Below are 14,113 nucleotides of genomic sequence, written 5' to 3'. Positions count from 1 at the left end.
AAATAAGAAAGGAAAGCTAGATAATTTAGCAAATAATGATCAAGAGAACACTACTTATTAACATCTATGAGATGTAGTCAAAGATTTATTCAGAGGAAAAGTCATAATCTTAAAACCTTTTTAGCTTAAGAATGAATATGAAGGAAGCGACTATTCAAGAAGACTAAAAGAAGAATAACTTTTAAAATCTAAGGAAAATAGAATTTAAAATGAAAGCAGAATATGATGATGTTGAAAACAAAGTCAGTGGAATTGATTGTTGGGAGACAGTGCTCCCATGGGTGGCTTGCATTTCTGCACATCTCAGGAGCAGACACACTGACTACTTTTGTCCTAGACTTATCTTTTCAAGGAGGTTTGTGTAGCAAACAGCTTGGGAAGCTAGAGAGAGTGCCCCTACCTGGAGCCAAGGGCAGGCATTCTTACTTTCCTTATGAAAGAGTTGAGTTTGCTAAGCTTAGGATTCGGATTCCTCTCCTCCAACCTACTACGTGAGAAAGCATCACGCGGCCTCCATGGCAAGGACCTGTGGGAAGTGGCAAAAATGCTGATACTCTAGCTGTCTTGGACCTGGGAGGCTTGCATCCTCTACCAACAGACTAACTAACCTGTTAGCTTGCAAATAGGATAAAATCTCAGACCCTTTGCAGGTCTTCATATCGATAAAGAAATCCAGAGCTGGTTCATCACAGAAAGGAGAAAACAGCTACAATAATAAATAATCCACTAAGTTAGTCTAATCAAGGAAAAAGGGGAAAAATACAAATAAAGTTAGGAATTAGAAACTGGATTAACACACATATATAGGAAACTATAATTCTCTTTTTTTTTAACTTTATTTATTGAGATGTATTTGACATATAACATCATATTAGTTTCAGGTGTAAAATAATGATAATGACTTGATATTTGTATGTAAGAAATTAAAATTCTTGTAAAAGAATCATTTGTACAAATATGTATTCCTATTTTCAAAGTCTGAGTGAAATGGGTCGTTTTTGAGGAAAATATAAAATATCAAAATTCATTCAAAAAGAAGCAGGAAACTTAAACAGGCCCATCTCATACCAGAAATTGAGAAGCCAAAGCCAAAGTCTTGGTCTACTTAGCAGATCAGCCATGTTCTCCCAGGACTTGTCTGCTTGCTTTTTCCTGGCCATCGATCAAAGGTGGATACCTCAGCCGGCAAGGCCGGTGTGTGTCTCTGGCTGGAGTTGAAAGTGGAGGTGAAATCTGCCAGTCTTGACTCCAAACATTACGATGTGATAAAATGACCTAACAAGTCACACTTTTTTCACTGGAGAAAGGGGTGGGGGGGAGGGAATAATTTTTATTAAATAATATATACACATATTTCTTATGAACCCTATCCTTTAAATCTTATGCCATTTTCTTTATTTATAAAATAATACCTTTGCCCTGGAAATGCCGGCTCAGAAGTGACTGATTTTGATTGGACAAGGACAGTAAGATCACCAGAAAGAGTCTTTGGGTGCATGTCAGTGCCTTTCTTGGGTTCAATCTGCTACCATGTACAATGGCCCTTGCCCGGACACTCCACTCACTACAATAAAGCAGTGGTTCTCCAACCCGCAGCATCAGCATTACCCAAAAACTTGTTAGAAATGCACTTTCTCAAGCCCCATCCCAGATCTACTGATTCACAAACTCTGGGGGTGGTACCCAGGAGTCTGTGTTTCAACAAGCCCCTCCCCTCTGGGTGATTCTGATGCACAGACAAGTTTGAGAAGTGCTGTAATAGACCTCATTCAAGTCATCAAATTTAGCATCTATCAGAGCCCACTTCCTGTTGGTTGCATCAAAACGACTCAGAAGGAAAAAATTCCACTCTTTTGCAGCCCCCCTCTCGCTATAAATAGTGAACACTTGCTTACCAGCAGCTGGAGTTGCGGCCCATCCTTGTCGGAGCTCTCCATCTCCGTCAGACAGCTGCTGCAGAATACCAATAGCCAAAAGAACAAGGATATTCAGCTGTACTGGGGGAAAATACGACCATCTTTTAGGTCTTGCCCAATAAAGTCACAAAGCAGATTTGCAGTAGAAGTTTAGGAAAGGAAGGGTTGCCCCACTTTTTTTTTTTAATGAGCAAAGTTAAGATGGAACTAATACACAGCTACAGACCCTACTCCTAACTACATGTGAGATTTAAAGAGACAGCAAGATCTAATGCTGAGGCAACAAAACTGAAAGGACCAGAAACCTGAATCCTTTCCCTGTCTCGGTTACTAATTCACCACCTGACCTTGGGAACATTACTTAAGCTTTTAATTCTTTACTATTCCTGTCTGTGAAATATGAGCGATAATAATCCCTCCTCCCCCCATCACAGATTGATGGGGAGATTCATTTCAACCTCCAGAAAAGAAGTTTTTAAGAGAAAAGAGCCACAGGCAGAGATGGCCCTAAGGTACCTCAGGCCAGTCTCACCCACGTCCTCCCAAACTCAGGGAGAAACTGGGGAAGAGCTAGGATTTTAAAGACTCCCTAGCTCATGCACATGAATAACCTGAGCTTCTAACCCAGCACTGACACCCGCAAGAAGGCAGACGGGGCCACTCCAGCCCTTGGCTTGTCTCTGATTGGGAGGGTGGGGAGAGGTGTAGGGTGTCTTTTTTTTTTTTTGGTTTTCAAAGCACCTTTATGGGAAATGATCTGATTTGATTCTAACTACAGCCTCATGTGGCAGGCAGAGCAGGTACTAGTATTTGCATTTGGTTGATGAAGAAACACACTTGCTCAGAAGTAACTTCAAGATTACATGGATAGTGGATTGCAGAGTTGATATCAGAACCCAGGGCTCCTGACTCGAAGCTTCTCTGTCGGTAATAAGGTCCCAACTATCACTCCTACGTAGTCATTTTCTTCCATTCCTACCTCTCTGCTTTTTTAACTGGCTCCTGTACACTCTACCTAATTTTCTCTGTCATGCTTTTTTCTTCAGCAATTTCTATCTTAGGGCACTTTTCCTTAGTCTACTCCAGACCTTCCTACACCTTATCCCTCCTCTTCTAGGCCTTCATCCTGTCAAGTCATACTTGCTCATTTCGGAGAATCTCAACATACTAGGGTCTAACCAGTGGTTCTCAACAGGGGGCTTTTTCTTTTTTAAAAATATTTATTTATTTATTTGGCTGCACCGGGTCTTAGTTGCGGCTTGCAGTATCTTAAATTGTGGAATGCAGGATCTAGTTCCCTGACCAGGGATCGAACGTGGGCCCCGTGCATTGGGAGCGAGGGGTCTTAGCCACTGGATCACCGGGACAGTCCCTCAACAGGGACTTTTGTCCCTCAGAGACATTTGGAGATATGTCTGGAGATATTGTTGATTGTCACCACTGGGGGACGCTACTGACATCTAGTAAGAAGCCAGGGATGGCGCATCGTACAAGGCATCGGACAGCCTCACAACAAAGAATTATCCAGCCCAAAATTTCATTAGTGCTGAGGGTGAAACCCTGCTCTAATCCAATGCCTGGGGAAGCCTTGTCTGACCCCTGGCTTGCTCTCTGTAGGTGGAACGGCTGCGCCAGGCCATGAAGGAACTATACTATTTTGAATTTGTGGTGGACAACTTGCCAATCTGTGGCTTTGCGGGCTACGTGGAGGAGAGTGGCTTCCTGCCTCACAGCCACAAGGCAGGACTCTGGACCCATTTAGACTTCCACCTAGAACACCTAGAGACTGGATTATATGTGCCAGAGTCTCAGGGCGGGACGTCAAGCCCCCCAGTTTAGATGGGTTACGACCTCAGAAGTTCCTAGGCCTCACCCACACCTACAGCGTGCGCTGGTCTGAGACGTCAGGTGAGCATTGGAGTGACAGGTGCGTGGCGACGATGGCGGTTTCTTTCCCCAAACACTGGAAATCCAATGGTAGTCCATCATCAATCCCATGGTGCTTGTGCTTTTACTGGTGGGTTTTGTGGCTGTCATTCTCATGCGTGTGCTTTGAAAGGACCTGGCTCGGTACAACTTGGATGAAGAGCCAACCTCTGGAGGTTCTGGTGATGACTTTGACCAAGGTGACAATGGCTAGGAAATGATCTATACAGATGTCTTCCACTTCCCTCCATATCGTGGTCTGCTCTGTGCTGTGCTTGGTGTGGGTGCCCAGTTCCTGGCCCTTGACACTGGTGAGGTGATAAAAAATTAATCAGGGATTTCTCTCAAGGGGTAGAACTAAGTAGGTGGTTTGTTCAGAAAAAGATCTGCAGATCTTCTCTTCTGTCCAAGGTGAGGGGCAGACCTAAGGGGTGGATGGCTCTAGCAAGGATGTGTATATTCTATTGTGGGTTTTCTAGACAACAGAACTGGGGGATATTGTTTGGATGGAAGCCCTGGGTCTGGGAGAAAGCGGGCTAGCTGATTCCTCTGAAATTGCCAGAAGAGGGTTGGGTGAAACCTGACACAGGCTTTCCACTACCACCCTGCAGGCATTATTGTCATGGCACTGCTGGGCATGTTCAGTGTGCACCATCCTGGGGCCATTAACTCAGCAGCCATCTTGTATGCCCTGACTTGCTGCATCTCTAGCTACATGTCCAGCCACTTCTACTGGCAGATCAGAGGCCAGTGTTGGGTGTGGAACATCATTCTCACCACCAGTCTCTTCTTCGGTGAGGACAGCCCTTTCCCTGGTGGGCCAATTTAGGAACTTAGAACACATCATGGAACCTGCTTCCTCATCCTGGATCTGCCAGTTCGAGGCTGTGCTGACCCGCAGACGACTGAGCACCGGTTGCGAAGGTGCCTTTTCTTAATTGAAGTATAGTTGATTTACAATGTTGTGTTAGTTTCAGGTGTACAGCAAAGGGATTCAGATATATATATATATATATAATATTCTTTATAATATTTTTAAAATATATATATTTATAATTTATATATATATTCTTTTTCAGATTCTTTTCCACTACAAGATATTCAATATAGTTCACTGTGCTATACTGTAGGTCCTTGTTGTTTATCGATTTTATGCATATAGTAGTTTGTATCTGCTAATACCAAACTCCTAATTTATCCCTCCCCACCCTTCCCCTTTGGTAACCATAAGTTTGTTTTCTATGTCTGTGAGTCTATTTCTGTTTTGTAAGTTCATCTGTATCATTATTTTAGATTCCACATGTAAGTGATATCAGATGATGTTTGTGGAGGGTGATTTTCATGATTCTCTCTTATCCCATGGCCACCCTGATCAAATGTTTAGAGCCCAAAATAGGGTTAACTGCCTCACAAATGAAAGGTAACTATAGAGAAACTAGGTGGGTTTTTCTAAATCAGAGGGTAAAGATTACATCCCACGTCACCGCCTGGACAATCTCTCCCCCAGCACAAGCCCTTCTAAGAGGTCTGTGCTCCGCCCCACCTCCTTCCATCGGGAGCTTCCTCAGAACCTGTCTTTTCTGTACTCTTTCTTTATGCATTCTTTTTTTTAAAAATAAATAAATATTTATTTATTTATTGTTGTCTGTGTTGGGTCTTCGTTGCTGCGCGCGGACGTCCTCTAGTTGCAGCGAGCAGGGGCTACTCTTCGTTGCGGTGTGCGGGCTTCTCATTGCGGTGGCTTCTCTTGTTGCGGCGCACAGGCTTCAGTAGTTCTGGCTCATGGGCTCTAGAGCGCAGGCTCAGTAGTTGTGGCGCCTGGGGTTAGTTGCTCCGCGGCATGTGGGATTTTCCTGGACCAGGGCTTGAACCCATGTCCCCTGCATTGGCAGGCGGATTCTTAACCACTGCACCACCAGGGAAGTCCCCCTTTATGCATTCTGACTGCTCAACACATGTTTATTAAACGAAAGGTAAAAGAAGAGTGAATGGCTTAATTCTTCCCCTTTGAGAGAACGCTCGACACACATTTTATCCTACTTTCGCCTGCTTGGTACAGTCAGCCACGTGCCCTGCATTATCCCCACCGAGGACTGCCTGGGGCCATTGCTTCTCGAGATGTAGGACTTTATCACAATAAGGAGCCTTAGTTGTTGTTCAGACGACCTTCTTTTACGTATTAAACTGAGGCTCAGAGAGAAGATATGACCTGGATAGCTGTTTTGTCTAGAAACTTTGTTGTTAAGGTATTAAGTGATTGAGTGATAATCACTATATCAAAGGGCTTAGAAACCTTCAGAAGCCAAGAATAGATCTGGGATAAAAATAACATCTGGGCATTGTCTTTGAGGCATGAAGAGCGGACTCACGCAGAATTCAGCATTTACCCCTGTGTTAATACAACCCAACCAATTCAGCCACAGTCAAAGAGCGTGAAAGTTTAGAAATAGGGTTGATGCATTTTGGCTCCCACAGACCTGCCTGAGTCCTTTCAAGGGCTAGAGACTGCCCCTTCCAAAGCCCTAGGGGAGAGGGCTTTGGATCCCTCAAGGATCTCTTTTTTTTAAATTGAAGTGTAGTTGATGTACAGTGTTGTGTTAATTTTGGAGGTACAGCAAAGTGATTCAGATATATTATATATATATATTCTTTTTCATATTCTTTTCCATTATGGTTTATTATAAGATACTGAATACAATTCCCTGTGCTATACAGTAGGTCCTTGTTGTTTATCTATTTTATATATAGTAGTTTGTATCTGCTAACCCCAAACTCCTAATGTATCCTTCCTCCACCCCCTTTCCCCTTTGGTAACCATAAGTTTGTTCTCTGTGTCTCTGAATCTGTTTCTGTTTTATAAATAAATTAATCTGTGTCATATTTTAGATTCCACATATAAGTGATATGATACGGTGTTTGTCTCTGTCCGACTTAACTTCACTTAGTATGATAATCTCTAGGTCCATCCATGTTGCTGCGAATGGCATTTTTCCTTCTTTTTTATGGCTGAGTAGTATTCCATTATATATACACCATATCTTCTTTATCCATTCATCTGTCGATGGACACTTAGGTTGCTTCTGTGTCTTGGCTATTGTACATAGTACTGCTATGAACATTGGGGTGCATGTTTCTTTTCACATTAGAGATTTCTCTGGATATATACCCAAGAGTGGGATTGCTGGATCATATGGCAATTCTATTTTTAGTTGTTTTTTTAAAATAAATTTGTTTATTTTATTTATTTTTGGCTATGTTGGGTCTTCATTGCTGTGTGCAGGTTTTCTCTGCAGCAAGCGGGGGGCTACTCTTCATTGCAGTGCGCGGGCTTCTCATTGCAGTAGTTTCTCTTGCTGCGGAGCATGGGCTCTAGGTGCGCGGGCTTCAGTCGTTGTGACACATGGGCTTCAGCAGCTGTGGCTCGCGGGCTCTAGAACACAGGCTCAGTAGTTGTGGCACATGGGCTTAGCTGCTCCGCGACATGTGGGATCTTCCCGGACCAGGGATCGAACCCGTGTCCTCTGCATTGGCAGGTGGATTCTGAACCACTGTGACACCAGGGAAGCCCTATTTTTAGTTTTCTAAGGAACCTCCACACTGTTTTCCATAGTGGCTGCACCAATTTACATTTCCACCAACAGTGTAGGAGGGTCTCTTAATGTATCCCTCAAGGAATACAATCAAGAATTTGATAGCTGTTCTGATCTCGCCTCACGTGTTCTAATCAATGTATGAGGGAGGCCTTGGGTTTTGTCCATCTTAGAGATGAAAAACTTGGGACTTGGGGAGAAGTGCTCAGGTGGACGAGTCATCATCCAGAAAGGAATTCAAAGCTTAAAATGAAGTCCAGGGCTTCCCTGGTGGCGCAGTGGTTGAGAGTCCGCCTGCCGCTGCAGGGGACGCAGGTTCGTGTCCTGGTCCGGGAGGATCCCACATGCCGCTGAGCGGCTGGGCCCGTGAGCCATGGCCGCTGAGCCTGCGCATCCGGAGCCTGTGCTCCGCAACGGGAGAGGCCACAACAGTGAGAGGCCCGCGTACCGCAAAAAAAAAAAAAAAAAAAATGAAGTTCACCCAGCAAGGTAGGCCTAGGTGGAGTTCTAAGGTTCAGAAGCCTGTCCTGTCTTTGTTGGCCCCGCTTTCTCTGCTCCTACATTTTGTCTTACTTTCTTTGTAGATGTTGTGTCCTCAACCTCATGTCTGCCCAACACCCTAGTGTCTGGGGCTTACCCTCTCTGGCCTCACCTCAGGTCCTCTCCAAAGCCAGCTACACTTTTCTACTCGAGGCCTCCCCCTCGATCTCCCCTCCCAACATAACTTGCTTCTCCTGCATTGACACATTTTTGCAAAGTAAAAGGTTGCTAGTTCAGATACAGCAACAAGAGACCAGAAAGGGGAACAGATGGCCAGAGACAGGGCCTCCTCCCTCTGATAACAAAGTCGGGCCATGTTCAATTCATACCACATGGTTTGCTAAAGTGGTATGCTCTCTCTTGGAAGGATATACGCAGAAGGCCTCAAGCAAGACAGAAAAATGTCCCCACAAGTCCCCCAAACATAACTCTTCCATGATCATAGCACCGCCATTCGTATACTGTCTACCAGGTATCAGACACCCCAAGTCTCACCCCCATCCTATGAGGTGCTACTACCCCCATGTTACAGATGAGAAAACTGAGGCTCAGAGACATTAGTATGTGGCTAATTGGTGAGAGAGCTTGAATGTGAAGCCAGGTCTGCTTGACTCCAACACCTGTGTTCCTAACTTTCCTCTACATTCAGCTTAACTGAGACGGCTGACTCATTCCAAGCGGCACCGAGAGCCAGACAGTGTCCTAACATGTGCAGCTGCATCATACTCCCCTCCCTCCTCTTCTATATCCCAAACTCTCACCTCTGTGGGAACCTGATTTCCTGCCGTTTTTTCTTTCTGCCCTGCCCCCGCTCTCTTCGACCTCTCTACCTCTCATGGGTGGTTTCTGATGGAAAGGTGTTGACAGCTCTTTATAACTATCCTTTTAGTTCTCCTTTAAAAAAAAAAGAACTACATTCATATTTTAAAACGTGGAAGCATGGCTCAGTGATATAAAAAATTATGTCAGAACAAAGAACATAAAAGACAGAACCCTTAGAAGGAGACGTATCAACCTGCACAGCCCACTGCAAAGCTACACGACGAATAAATCACAAACGCCTCCGACACCTGCTGTGCCCTGGAAAGGCTCTCTGGAACAAGCAGCAGTGAGAGTCTTCGTGCTTACCTTGCAAACCTCACCAGGGTTAAAGCCCTGGCACCATCGGAGAAGAAAGTTGGAGCATGGAGCCAGCCCTTAACTAGGAGTCAGTCAACTACTAAATACTGAGCAAGCATGCAGCGTCAGTCAGCCTCTCTGGGCCTCATCTGGAGAGCTGTTTGTTTGTTTGTTTTTGTTTTTCTGGAGAGCGTTTTTAAGGTCCAGCTCTCCCCTGCCACTCTGAGTGAATATCTCTCAGATGAAGCCTAGGAATTGCTATATTTTAAAATTTCCCTGAGTGATCCCTACCCACGGCCAGATTTGGGAACCACTGAATGAGATGATATCTAAGATACCTTCCAACTCTAAGGACTTATGATAGTTTCCCTTACCCCACTAAGGGCAACTTGATAGCATCACCACATAGCTGGTATTGCCAAGTACATCCCAAATGTCACAGAAAGCAGGGACACTGGTTTCTGTTGCAGAACAGAGACCATGAGGATGGATTTGAATGACCATTTGAAATCAAGACCCAGGGAGGGGCTTGGCTGCCACCCAGAAGAGAATGGGGTTTGGCTCTTATCTGTCTGGATGGAAGGGAGTGGATAGGGCACTGGTAACATGTACTTGACAGAATCCTGCTGGAAAGGGTGACTCCTTTAAACAAGGCAAATTCCTTGTTTTCAAGTTTATTGACAAACACAGCCAACTTAAGAGTTTATGTTTTGTATCTAAATATCCTTGATGAGCAAAATTTCAGTGATAATAACATCTGGTGGGGAAGAGATTTTAGACAGCAAAACGTGAGATGCTAGTTCTTACTTTAGAGAATTTTTTTTTTTTTTAATATATCTGGCTGCACAGAGTCTTATTTGTGGCATGCGGGATCCAGTTCCCTGACCAGGAATCAAACCCAGGCCCCCTGCATTGGGAGCGCGGAGTCTTAACCGCTGGGCCACCACGGAAGTCCCTGGAGGCTTTTTTAAAAAACTTCTATTACTGTTATGAGTTGAATTGTGTCTCCAACCACCGCCCCACAAAAAAAAAAAAAAAAAAAGATATGCTGGAGTCTGAATTCCGGGACCTTAGAATGTGACATCATTTGGAAACAGGATCTTTGCAGAAGTCAAGTTAAAATGAGGTCATGAGTGTGGGCCGTAATCCAGTGTGGCTGGGTCCTTATAAAAGGAGGAAAATAATACACAGAGATAGACATGCACTCCGGGAAGACCATGTAAAGACACACATGGAGAAAATGCCATGTGCCTGGAGTGATACACCTGTAAGCCAAGGATTGCTGGCAAACACGAGAAGCTGGGAAAAGACAAAGGATTCCCCTACTGGTTTCAGTAGGGAGCGTGGGGGAGGGAGCGTGGGCCCTGCTGACACCCTGATTTTGGACTTAGCCTCTAGAATTGTGAGACAATACATTTCTATCGTTTTAAGCCACTCAGTTTATGGTACTTTGTTACAGAAACCCTAGGAAACGAATACAGTTACCAACCTAGACTTTAAAATAATAATAATAATAACAACAACAATAATGGCCACCATCTATTGCTTGGTTTTACATGCATGGTCTCATTTAATCCTCTCGATAACCATGAAATGGGTTTATTTATCATCCCGACTTTTATTTTATTGTCCTCTCCATTTTTTTAAAAAAGGCGGGTGTGACCAAGTAAGATTAAGAAATTTGCTGAAGATTAGACAGCTCTAAAAAGGAATGGGATGTGAACTTGATCTCGGGCTATCTGACCCCAAAGCCTTGCTGCTGCTGACCCTAGAGTAGCCTCCGTGGAAGAACTAAACCTAGAAAAGTAAACCTAAGCAGTTCCTCAACGACTGATGCCAATATTTATGGCCTAGTGTCATTATTTTGTTTAAAATTGCAGGCCAGATACCTATGATTAGGTAAATACCAAAGCACATTAAGTAAAATGTAAAATGGTTTTAAGTTAAGTCATCTGAGATTTAAATCAAATAAGCGGGGATAAGACCCTGCTTCTATCAATATAAGCTAATCAATGATTGAGTCTACGTATTTATAACAGAGGTGACAAAAACAGTGATATAAGAAGTATGACTGTTTTTATTTTACAGTTGACGAAACTGAGCCACTTCAGAGAGTGAAGTTTTTATCTTAGAGATGCTCTGTACAAACTTCCAGAATTAGGGTTGATTGGAGTTGTTTCAGGATAATGGGTCTTTCCCAAACGGAACACTTTCTTACACAATATAATACAAGAAATTTTAGAAGCTCCCATCAAAGGAGCTCCCCTGTTTTCTGAAGCTTAACTTTTAAGCAATAAAAGCTTTGACCTCAAAGTGGCAGCACAAAGATCAGATACAGGGAAAACATGACTGAAATTACCTTGTGGTATTTTCAATGATGAAATGATGATTTTCAATGATGAAACCAAAACGGAACCTATTCTTTTTTAAGCTGTGTTGTCATGTTTATACGTAGGTAACTCAAGCAGAAATTTCCTGAGAAAGTTCATGGGTCACCAGTATGACATACTTGGAGCTTGACCTTATGGAAGAATTCTCACATGTTGATTCTAGCCTCTAGAATTAAGCGTGTGAAGAGTTGGTGTCAGCCCTGCCTGCCCTCTGTTGGCACACAGATCTGCTCCCTCAGACAGGCTCAGACATGCCCGCGCCTAGGAGATGTGGCTTTTGTAGACCGCCTCGGTCCATCAGATGCAGGAGTGAGGCATGGCCATGACAGCTGGGCATCCCTCTGAATCGTCCACACCCTTCACCCTACTGCCCCCTCCTCCTTTGTTGGGAGCTGCTTTTCCTCAAGCATTAGTATTCAAGGTAAACATTTCAATTGTATTTCTTATTCATTTTCCCAGTTTTGTTTCCTAGATTTCCAAGGTTTGTTTTTTTTTTTTTCCTACTGAGCATGGTAGGTTAAATAGGCTTTTGTGGGCTAGTCTGGGAACATTGTTTCCAGTAAAAAAATGCATTCTGTGTTGGAAACAAACAACATACACAGAGAAACGTGGTGAACACCACCTCTTTGTAGAGTGGGGACTGCCTGTCCAGCCTCATGTATCTGACTGAAAGCCTCCAAGGGTTCTCTTTTGAAACCTAGTCAGCCCTTTTTTTTTTTTAATGTCTCAATCTGGGTTGGAAAGCTATGAGTCTGGCCACATGTGGGAGAGCCTAAGAGATAAACGGTTTTGATGTTTGTATCATCCGTTTTCTAACTGGCAGAGAGGGTTAGAAATAAAGTGATATGACTCCTTCTTCCTCTTTAGGAAAACACCAGCCCTCGGAGAAGGTGGTGGGAAGTGATTGAACTGTTCATTCACTTGACAAAGATAATTTACTTAATTAATTAAATCATCCAGCAACTATATACTGAGTGTTACAACCAGCTGGTCACTGTTCTAGGTATTCCAGCGGAAATTCTGACTGAACAAACAAGGTCTGTGGGGTGACTGACACGAGGTAACAGAATAATACAAATAAACAACAACATGTCGCAAGTGCTATGATGAAAATGAAACAGAGGAAGAATTAAACCGGAGAGGTGCGCCCAGGTAGCTCCTTTTGACTGGGTGGCCAGGAAGGCCTCCCTGAGGAGGGACTTCTACACTAACACCAAAACCCAGCTATGAGGGAAGCCCCATACCGCATTGTTGATAGAGGTTACTATCGGTTGCTAGGATTTCGAGTTTTACGTTCTTCTTTTCGATATTCTACTTTTCTAATATCTCTACAAGTAGTGTTTTTCTCCTAAAAGTAATAAAGTAAATGGTGATTTAAAATTATAGCTTAAGAGTGGATTGTTGGGGGGCTTCCCTGGTGGCACAGTGGTTGAGAATCTGCCTGCCAATGCAGGGGACAAGGGTTCGAGCCCTGGTCTGGGAAGATCCCACATGCCGTGGAGCTACTGGGCCCGTGAGCCACAACTACTGAGCCTGTGCATGCAATGAAGAGTGGCCCCCGCTTGCCACAACTAGAGAAAGCCCTTGCACAGAAACGAAGACCCAACACAGCCATAAATAAATAAATAAATAAATAAATAAATAAAGAGTGGATTGTTGGGACTTCCCTGGTGGCGCAGTGGTTAAGAATCTGCCTGCCAATGCAGGGGACGTGGGTTCGAGGCCTGGTCCGGGAAGATCCCACATGCCACTGAGCAACTAAGCCCATGTGCCACAACTACTGAGCCTGTACTCTAGAGCCCGTGAGCCACAACTGCTAAGCAACCTCCGCTTGCCATAACTAGAGAAAGCCTGCACACAGCAACGAAGACCCAATGCAGCCAAAAATAAATAAATTAAAATAAATTTTAAAAAAATGACTGGATTGTTTTGGGGCATTCCCTGGCAGTCCACTGGTTAGGACTCGGTGCTTTCACTTCCAGGGCCCCAGGTTCCATCCCTGGTCAGGGAATTAAGACCCCGCAAGCCATGAGGCACTGCCCTCCACACCCCCCCCCAAAAAAAGACTGGATTGTTTTTAATTTAATGAAGTTCTTCAAAAAACATTTTTCTGTCCTATTCCATGTCCATAGCTCAAAAATCATCTGTCAGACATAAATTGCTCCCAAGATGGCTATTCTCAGCAACCTGTTCCTGATGGGCTTGTTTGGATTGGTCCTTCAATGGCAGAGAACACCTCCTGGCAACAAGCTCCCACACATCTCCTAGACACCTACGTGTCCAGACTGTACTAGGCACCCCAAGTGCCTAGCGCAGCAGCAAACGTAACTTCTGCCCTCTACCTCAGCCACCATCACCAGAAAAACAAACCAAACAACGTGCGCCAAGTAGTATGTCATCTCAAACACGAGAAGGTCACCCGGGACGCCCCCATAAAAGCATACCTTCAAAGGTGGTCAAAAGGTACAAACTTCTGGGCTTCCCTGGTGGTGCAGTGATTGAGGGTCCGCCTGCTGATGTAGGGGACACGGGTTCGTGCCCCGGTCCGGGAAGATCCCACATGCCGTGGAGCGGCTGGGCCCGTGAGCCATGGCCGCTGAGGCTGCGCGTCCGGAGCCTGTGCTCCGCAACG

At 44.4% G+C, this 14,113-nt stretch overlaps 1 pseudogene; it reads left to right on the top strand.

Annotated features, from left to right (window-relative positions):
• The first annotated feature begins 1,119 nt into the window (after positions 1-1,119).
• On the top strand, positions 1,120-12,389 carry LOC132425683 (transmembrane 9 superfamily member 1-like; annotated as a pseudogene).
• The last annotated feature ends 1,724 nt before the right edge of the window (positions 12,390-14,113 follow it).

The sequence above is a fragment of the Delphinus delphis genome, chromosome 5 (assembly GCF_949987515.2).
Source record: "Delphinus delphis chromosome 5, mDelDel1.2, whole genome shotgun sequence".
NCBI lineage: Eukaryota > Metazoa > Chordata > Mammalia > Artiodactyla > Delphinidae > Delphinus > Delphinus delphis.
Note: the sequence above shows the minus strand (reverse complement) of the source record. Positions and strands in the feature narration are given on the sequence as shown.